Source organism: Drosophila elegans, unplaced genomic scaffold, assembly GCF_018152505.1.
Source record: "Drosophila elegans isolate 14027-0461.03 unplaced genomic scaffold, ASM1815250v1 contig_468, whole genome shotgun sequence".
Lineage (NCBI taxonomy): Eukaryota > Metazoa > Arthropoda > Insecta > Diptera > Drosophilidae > Drosophila > Drosophila elegans.
In genome coordinates, this window is record NW_024545855.1 from 4833575 (window position 1) to 4843652 (window position 10078).

General features: G+C 36.5%; 1 protein-coding gene and 1 long non-coding RNA gene across 4 annotated transcripts in view; one reads left to right on the top strand and one right to left on the bottom strand.

Annotated features, from left to right (window-relative positions):
• Positions 1–10062, bottom strand: part of LOC108143115 (polypyrimidine tract-binding protein 1) — a 143653-nt gene extending 133591 nt beyond the window's left edge. For 2 of the 3 annotated variants that reach the window (XM_041709028.1, XM_041709027.1), the window contains exons 1-2: positions 9427–10062; positions 8844–9031 (exon numbers count right to left, since the gene is read on the bottom strand). The gene's annotated coding sequence lies outside the window, so the exon portion shown is untranslated. Of the gene's footprint in view, positions 1–2707; positions 3325–8843; positions 9032–9426 lie in introns of all 3 variants that reach the window. The other variant, XM_041709026.1, reaches the window with a different exon arrangement.
• Positions 6499–7387, top strand: LOC121467537. Its single transcript, XR_005977594.1, has 2 exons — positions 6499–6983; positions 7051–7387. It is a non-coding gene; the product is annotated as an uncharacterized LOC121467537 (long non-coding RNA).
• Positions 10063–10078: the final 16 nt, after the last annotated feature.

A 10078-nucleotide genomic window follows, 5' to 3' on the forward strand; every position in this document is an offset into this window, starting at 1 on the left:
TCTTTGCACAAAATGGATGGAAAGTAACCAAGACTGACCACATTATAGTGAGCAAATATGCACATACTTTGTTTGATTTGTAAAGCCAACGTTTTTGCTTTGTAGAAAAAAATTTCTGCATTTGCAGAATATGTTATGACACTTGACCAATCTGCAGTGCATTTTGAAAAGGGTGACGCTTTATCTTCTTTTAAAAATTAGCTATTACCATAAGGTAAGCCAGCTACAACAGTGCCGGAAAGAGCAGGAACCACAACATCAAAACAGTACACGGATAGTTACTCCCAAAGAAAAAGCAAAAACACCAGCAACATGAACAGCAGCAAAACCAGCAACATCATCATAACAAGCAACAGCAATACTAGCAGTAGCAACGAGAGCTAAACTACTGGTAGCAACAGTGCAAAAATTAAATGCAACATATAAAGAGCCGAATTCCACACCAGACAAGCGGGAAAGGCGAAGGAAAGTCGCAGAAATATTCAGCCTCCGCCTGGAAGTGCAAGGGCGAAAAACAAATGCAAAAACTAAACCACTTCTTTTTTGGCACTCGCTGCCGCTGGCAGGAGATTGGACGTGGCCTGGCGCGCGAGCAAATTCTCCCTACCGCTCGGCAACACGAATTGCCTTTTCTATTGAAGCTGTCGTTATCAGCGTTGTCCAGAGCATTCTGCGGCTCTTTGAACCGCTTAAGTGAAATTTAATGATATCTTTACAGGCCAAGAAGGAAGCAGCAACAGGTGTGTCGTCATCGAAATAAGGTGATTCCTGATGTAAGCCAGAACAGTTGCTGCCTGGTAATTTTTTAATTTCTTTTGATTCCTAAAAAAAACAAAAATAGCGAAACAAAAATTACATTAATTAAAACAGATTCCGAACTAACAAATATTTTCATTATTATTAGTCATCATATTCAAACAATATTTTGTCAAATTTATATTAATCAGATTAAAAATTGTAATTTAGAAAACAAGTGAATATTCAAACAATATTAAAAACAATCAGATTAAAAATTGTAATTTAGAAAACAAGTGAACATTAATATGCACAGAGGTAAATTTGCCTAGAATCTACATTGCTTTCGAGCTGGGATGCGCATGCCACATTTCTAATGACTTGCTCTAGGTGATGGGTGATGATGATGTCGTCATCGTATGTTCACCACAGTGAACATTGCAATCGGAACATTTTATTTCGTTTAAGAGCAATTGAAATAAATTCTATGGCAAATTACCCGACTGTGAAATGAGGAGGAAGCAACAAGCAACGGGAACCAGCCCCTCGGCAACTCTCAGATTTTTGTCTTGCTCGGCTAATGTCCAAATGCACTTAAAACTGCTGAGGCCATGTAAATGGGTCTTTAGTCTCTCCAGCTCCCTGTCACAAATATCCTCTCTGTTGCCATCCGCACATTTATGTCGCATTTCATAGTTTGCTTCTGCTCTTGAGGGCTGCTCGGGGAGTTTACAGCATTTTATTTCTCATCCGAACAGCTGAAATGAAAAACGCGTGGGAGCCGCTTAAAAAACCATAAGAGAGCTAAGTCTGATGATCTGTCATTTGGAGGCTGCTGATGATGTTGGTGGTGATGCAAAATTTATACATTCAAAGCTTGAAAAGTAGTTGGGCTATACGCTACGTTTCTTCGAATTTTATTGTCTTTGTTTATTTTTGCCGATCCGACGATACTAGCATCAAAGCATCAAAATTAGCTTGAAAAGTAGCCGCAACAAAACGTAGAAATTTCAATTAAAAATGTTGAACTTGTTTACTTATTTTTGAAGAAAATTTGTCTAACAATGAAAATATGTTATGCAAAATTCAAGAATATTATCTGAATGTTTTAACATTTTTTTAACTTTCTACTTTAAGGAACTGATTTCAAATTTGAACTATGGCATTAACTATGTTACGATGTACAATAAAAGTGTTTATAATGTTTTGCATCAAGATCTTCGTTGAAAATTAATTTACTTAGTTCACAAACCCTTATAAAGTCTTATGGGCAAGGACTCATGCAAAATGCTATTGCAATTGTGAGACAAACTTTAAGTGCGGAACCTGCTATTCAGCGAAAAATACCGAGAGCAGAAGCATGGGACTGGTAATCTTCTTGTTTTTCAGTCGAGTAGAGCTTGCAGAACCATCCAGAGAAACTCTATTTGGCATGCAAACGAGCTCTAGCCGCTCTGTTCGCGCATAAATGAAACGCAGCCCAGGAGTCAAATAAAATATTACAACGCATAAAAAATAGATTCGCAAAAGGCAAGTGATTGCTCTTTTGCAAGCCAAAAGTTATAGGAAATACGCATGGCATATACGTCTACTTCAGATATTTTTTACAACTTCAAAAATACATATTCCATTTTAAAAAAGTCAAAAAATCTTTTTTTTTACTATATTAAACTTTTGTTATAGGTTCAAGAGTTTATAGACAAGCTGTAAAGAATACTCCCGAGAATGAATGAATTAAAAACCATGATTGAAACGCATTGTCTACATTATGCGACAGAATTGTTTTTAATAGCTGCCACACAATTCCAGGAAGCTCAAGGAGCCAACTCATTGTCAAAGTCAAAATGCATGAATGGATTTATGTGACAGCTGAACCCCCCAACGGATATTTCTGTGTGGCTGGCTAAAATTAAAAGGGAAATCAGATATGTGTGTAGATTTATGTGATAAGATATGCATCTGATTTACTCACCCACTTTAATGGAACCAACTCATGTGGGGCCGCATTCAGCGCTGGCGCCTTCTATAAATTGTGGTTAATGATTTCGGCTCGATGGCAACGTTTAGTAACGGGCAAACTATTTTAAAAATTAAAATGTGGTAACTGAGCCATATACGATAGGCAACCCAAAATCAAAACAAAAACTAAAAATAAGTATACTATATCCGATACAGTTATTTATTTATAGATGGGTATTCTTCTTCTGATAATTTATGAGAGCACAAATTCACTTGAAATCGGGCAATTAATTGGCTGGCAATTCAATGGATATTCCACAGAAATTAAATTCGTTGGTCGAAGCACTCTAATAAATTAAAATTTGACATTCATCTAAGGCTTAGGGATTATGACTTCTCACATTGAATGTCAACAAAAAGATTTGGTATCTATTTGATTATTTTTCAATACGCATTGGATTTTAATAGACAATATATTCTATGCGCTGTGCTGGTCACTTGGCTAGTTCGAGAGACACTAACATTGCACACGACACACGTTCGCGACGGTGGTGCTGGTGGTTTGGTGATGTTGGTTTAGTGGTGCTAGTAGCAGTAGTTGTACTAGTAGAAGGGGGAGCGGATGGGTGCCTGTAAGAATCGAAACAGAACAGAACAATTCTCATAAGAGACAAAAGTTTCGTTTATATCAATATATATCGTAGGAGTTCTGGAGTGGTGTTTTATTTATAATTATATAATGCAGGGCATAATCTTGGTAAAGCTTGCAAGAAGAAATTTGACGCAGAGAGAAAGAAAAGGCACAGAGATAAATGGGAAGTTAAAGTGAATCAAAAGATTTATCGCTTTTTTGCAACAATGTGTTGAGATCATTATTAAGCACTCAATCAAGTCGGCGTAGGAAATTGGGAAATATGCAGTATTTGCTCACGAAAAGTTTCTTTAGCCGGGTAAAGCAGCCAATTTGATGAAGAAGAATACATTTTTAACATGATACAGTGTGTATACATTTATAGAATATTTTGTATGTTGAAAATGGCATTTGAAATTATTGTATAAATGTTTAAAAAACATTTCAAAAAGCGCGATTGGACAGGGCAAACAGGCTAACAAAACAACAGAAAGACAAGAAAAAAGATGGAGACAGATAATGTGCAGGAGAAAGAAATAGAAAATTTGGGCTATTAAACCGCTTTTAGGGACAGACAGATTATTATATATTAAGTGGGGGTGAGCCAATAAATAAATAAAACAATAAACAAAGCCGAAAAAGTAGAACAAAAAGTTTCACACCACAACGAGCATATAAAATATATATGCATATCCATGCACAGTAAGTATAGAGTCTGTTGTGGTGTCTCATTTATTTTAATGATTTATTTATATGTTTGATTTGAGGTTTTAGCAATTTTGTGTAGAAAACATGTGGATAAAGAGTATATTAAAAAACTATGTTATTATACCCTTGCAGAGGGTATTATAATTTCAGTCAGAAGTTTGCAACACAGTGAAGGAGACATATCCGACCCTATTAAGTATATATATTTTAATTTTTTGTTTAGTTCTCCGACAAATAGCAATGGTTAAATGTTTTAGAATTATGGTCTAAATTTCATCAAAATCGGACGACTATATCATATAGCTCCCATGGGAACAATAAATATATTTTAAAAACAAATTTGAAAAATTTAACTTTTTTATTTTTTATTTTGGAATTTTTTTTAGCATTTCTTTTTGATTAATTAATAATTTGACAGTTCAAAATTACGCTTTTAATTTTATTAAAATCGAAAAACGATATCATGTAGCTGTCATAGGAACTATTAATCATCACAGCTTCAAGTAAATCATAATTTTAATGTTTTTAAGAATATTTTATATTTGCAAAAGCTGCAAGTGTATATGAACTTCGGCTTGAAAAAGTTTGCTTCCATTCTTGTTTGTGTTGCAATTTATGAAGCTTAATTGGAAAAATGGCACAAGGGCACTATCCAAGAGCCTTAAAGATGTTTTTCCAATCTAACACGCTCTCTTGACACTTCGCCCTCCACCCTAGGTACTATCCAAGAACCTTAAAGATGTTGTTCCATTCTAACACGCTCTCTTGACACTGCGCTCTTGTAGGTTAACCAGCAAATTGCACCCCTTATTACACACAAGCATATAACCCCTTTCTTTAGCCCGCAACCTAAGAAGCTGAAAAAACATCTAGCAGCTGTCGTTTTACTTTCTTATCAATCAAAGGCAAACACACTCGCAGACAGTCGCAGACAATCAAATTTATCCGTCCACAAACCGCGTGTGATATTTAAGTTGTCAAGCTTGTGTTTGACATATACGTGTAGTCTGATAAAAAATAAAATGGTACACTAAAGTTATGATAATGAATAAAATATTAAAATACTGCAAATTTATAATATATATATAGTATATATATTTGATGATAGAATGAGTGTCAATACGGCAATCATCAACTCGCTTAATTCATATGTCCGTTAGTATGTGGGCCATATGAGCGGTCTATTATGCAGCGAAAATCCCCAATGATGCATGGCCCCACACATGCCACAAAATGCCACATAATTTGACAGTCAGAATCATCATGATGCTCAAGGGCTTTGTTCATTTGCATGCACATCATCACCTTAACAAATCGACGCATGCTACTCACCCTCCCGAGTAAGCCAAGCAAAACTGATCCATCACACAAAATATCAATAAATATTTTCGCTTTGGTGCCCATCTACTAGATGAATCGAAAATGTGAGGCAAAAGTGTGGCGTGGATGTTTTTCGAAAAGACTTTTTATTCTATCAACTTTTTCCGCGCGAGTGTGTTGATCAACCTTTCATGTTTTACGAGTTTCGTCAGAAAAATCAGTGAAATATCCAAACATAATTAAATCTCTTGTTTGTACGTACATACATATATTCATATAGTTTTGAGATTTTAACGGCATCAATCCTAATAATTTCGACCTTCCCGCTAGTTTGTTTTCTTTTTCTATATCTTTGAATTGCCAAATTCAAGGGCCCTAAACCGGTTTCAGTTACCAGACTCACGCACTTTTTCAGAGAACCAAGTTTAAAGAGTAAGAGTAAAGGAAAAAATGAGCGTTTTTAATCATTTTCAAGCGGACAATCTCCGCCTCGTCTTTTGTGTTTTGGGTTACGCATGTGCGTTAGTTAATTTGTATGGCTGCGTTAATTAACCAACGCGAAAAGGCTTTGTGCAGTTGTCCCTGAATTTTGGCCTCCTCGACTGTTCCCTTTCCAGCCATCGGCTGTGAGAAACAGACTGTAACAGAAGTATGGAGAGCGCGACAGTCATCGCAGCGCTTGAAAGCACAGATTGGAGAAAAACGCAAATGGAGAAACTACAAGAGAACTAGGCTCAAAGCAATCCAACAGCACACGAACACAAAATACTGCGCTATTCAAAATGATGTTTGGTTGTTATTAATTCAAATTATATTACAGCATTTTTTTAGAGAGCTTTTAGCGAGAAAAACACATAGTGTTCAATATGAAAAGGTCTGACATTAATATTTTAAAAAACTAAACTAAAAAACTAAAAACTAAAACTCTTAATATTAAACTATCAACAAACTATCAAAACTAAAAGGTTAAGTATTGAAATATATTTATAGTTTATATTTATTTTATGGCGATAGATTTGCATTACAAAAATATTTAAAAGTAAAGTTATTATTATTAACTTAGTTAGCAGTTCAGTGTACTCTCATTGAATGTAGAGTATTAAAACCATATGAATGCAGATACAATCGCAAATACTTAAAAACACGAGGGCGAAGCCCGAAGCTCCGAAAATTTGTGCTCAAGGTCAGGCCCGTTGAAATTTCGAAACTGGGCATTCAACTCGATAATTTATGAAACGCGTTTGGGTATAACTACGAGTTGGGAAGGGTACGCGCACAACAACACAGGCCTAAGACCAAAAATATAACAAAACAAAAACCGAGGCAAAACGCGCAAGCGTGGCTCCAGAACTTTTCGCATCGGCGAAAGGGAGACGGCAGCTTGTCCAAATATGGAGCAGGGAAATGTCTCTGTCTGCCAGAACGATCCAATCCATTGATCGAGATAGCTCTCAGTCCGGATTTATTCTCGGCGCAGTTTGCAAGGGGTTTGGGTGACCATCATAAATTTTCCCTGACGATTTGATTGCTGCTCTTTTGGCTTTTTTGTAAATTTTAAATAGTCATTTTACTCGCTTCATACCCAGCGAAGTTCTTTCAACCCAGTGACTCAGATTGGATAGCAGTACAGGTAAAACGTGTTTCAGTTTTCGGTTCTGTTTTGTTTTTAATGTGTTTTTATTGCGGCACGCATTCAGCCTTGGCAGTGAAACAAATGGATTTTAACGCGGCTTGTAAATTCTGTTATCTAGAAAAGGCAAACGAGACATTCGCAGCGGCAACATTTTTTTTTAAATAACTGATAAGCGTAGCTAAAAAACGCTCTTGATAGCTACTTATGAGCACACAGAAAACTACGGAGCCACATGGCACTTATTGGCAGGAATCCTATTCAAGAATATTACCTGTATCTGGTTGCACTCACTTCTACCTGTTACTCACTTTGGCTCACTTTACCCCTGACTGGTAAAACAATTTCCATTTAAAATGTAATAAATTGAGAACCGCTTTGAATATTTCTCACAGGGCCTTAAACACACGCGACTTTTATCGGAGTGATAATAATTTAAGGCAGGGCAGTAGGTGGCAGGCGAATGGGCGGTGGGTTCAGGACTGACAACTGTTAATCAACAAATTGATGACGGAACGCAGCACATGCGGGTGCTACATTTCATTTACTTTCGATTTTGCACGATGCGATGGGAGAGCACAAACAAAAGTACAGAGGTGGAGCAGTGGCTGTCGAAGGAGGGAGGCGGAAGAGGGGGCGTGGCAGGCGCAAACTGGCGTCGACGACAATTGGAGACCGCACTCGAAGCCCAGGCCAGACGCTAATTTGATATTTTAATGGCTTTTTGTTTGCAAATTACGCTCGACTCGACGTCGCCCTGCACTTCCCCCGCTGCCCCTCGTACCCACTCTCCCATGCCGAAGCACTCTTTAAATGAGTCGTTTGAGTCTAAAATAACGGCGCTAGTTGTACGACACTGGATCCATGTGTATTTTTGCGTATTTTGAAACAAGAGAGTGCGAGTTACAAATGATGTACAAGCGTTAAGGCTCATTAATGGTTGACCAACCAGACGGAAAAAAAATCCTAAGGTTGTATGCATTAGTTAAATTTAAATACTTAATTGGCTATTTATTTTTAGCTTTATACAAATATTAACAAGTAATTTTTGATCCCTTGAAACATATTTTCATTTCGTAAAATCCAGAAACCAATATACGAATATAATTGTTTAATATTTAATAAGGGTTGTCTAAAATTCAATAGCCTAACTAACATAGTTTTTTAAATTTGCAAATAATTTATCACATATTCAAATAGAAGAACACTCTTTAAAAAATACTTTAATATTTTTTATAAGGCATTAAGCCGACCGCTCACAAAATCAGCAAAATCATATTAAACCGCGAGTGAAATGAAACCAAATAACCAGCTCTAGATCCCAATTCCTAGTTCTCCTAACCCAAGCCGCAGGTGAAATTGCAGCTCAAAATGTCAACAAAATGAAAAACATACATGGAGCAACAGTCAAAGTCAGGTGTACGAATGTGTGGTCAAAACCACAAAACCACATCGAAGCAAAGTAAAGCGACCAAAATAGCGATGGCAGGGGAAGAGGATAACAGTTCCAAAATTATGAAAATTACATTGGGCATGTCAATGAGTCAGCGAAATTATGCAAAAGAAGTGGCGGTAAAATGCAAACGCAGGAGTGAACAAAGAGAATAGATAAACTACACGTGAAAAACAATTAAAACTTTGAAATGCAGGACAAATACATCGTATTTTAAAGACAGAGAGGGAGTTATAAAGTGGTGCGTAGGCGGCTGCAGGTAAAAAAAAGCACGATTGTCCGAATTTGAAAACGAGCAGTCCAGAGTGTAAAGCAGTAATGATAAAAAAGTATTAATAAACAGATGGGTAAAATAATAGGTAAAAACTAAACATGCAAGCAAAACTGTGGAAGAGTGAGAGACTTACAAATCAGTGAGCAGGAGGCAGCAACTTGCTCTTTTCAGTGAATCTTCTTATTCGTTCAATTTCTTATTCAATTTAAACGTAAAACGGAGGAAATGCCGTATAGTATATTTCATACACTTTGAAAATTTAGACACGATTTAGGAAAGACCCCAGGCTTTGGGGTCAAATAAAATATGTAATCACTGCAACTTTCGACATACATATAAAGAAATTGAGGATAAAACGTTTTTGAAAACTCGAGAATCGGGCGGCAAACAATGGTGACATATTTTAAATGTTATGTATATGACATCTTTTAAATTAAAACATAAGAAAGAGTGAGAGCAATTTAATTAATTCTAGAAATCTTAAAAACTTTATATTTAATTGCAGCATTTACTGTGTGCTAATTAGCCTTGGTTTATTATTTCTTAGACTTATAGCATTATTTTTGCAATTAATTTATATAAATCGAATCCGTGTTGGAAACTTTCTAAATATACTAATATCCAATAATAAATTTGGCATTATTTGGCATTTTAAATTAAAAAATGTTTTCGGAATTTAAGCACACATTTAAAATACAAGTATTTAATTTCCTCACTTGTTTTGCCCTCAAGAACATTAAACATTTGCAATTTGTTTCGTTTTGCGTTTAATTTTTGTAATCCGTGTTATACTGAAACAAGAAGATCGCACAAAAACACAACGATTAAAGTGGACCGAGTAATTTTGTTATGCTTTTCCGCGGAATCCTGACCCCTTACCAGGTGTTTGCACCACCGAACGGTAATACACCGGGAAGGATTTCCTTAAAACAACGAAGCACGCGAAGAAAGAGCAAAGAAGAACACAAAAAGCTAAAACTAATGGAACGGGACCGAAACGAAGCACAAAAAAAGAGTAGTTTCCGAATGTCAAATTGAAACTGGGTATACAAGCGGCATTTCCACTCCCAGTGACATAAAACGCAAATCCGGCGTTAATTGCGCACGTTTCTTCCCACGAATTCGTCAGCTGCTCGTTTGGCGGCAAGAGCTTTGTTTGCGCACCTCCTTTTTGCTTTTATTCGTCGATGATTCGGGCACGCGAAACGCAGTTTTAGTTAATTCGTATAACTTTCAGCGCAGAGCACTCTCGCAAATGCAAAACAGCCGATCGCTGATGATTTATTGACTTTAATTCCTGACTGCACTTGCATTCACCACTACGATTAAAGACTCGAACCGCTCACTTTTCGCTGGCAACAAAAACAA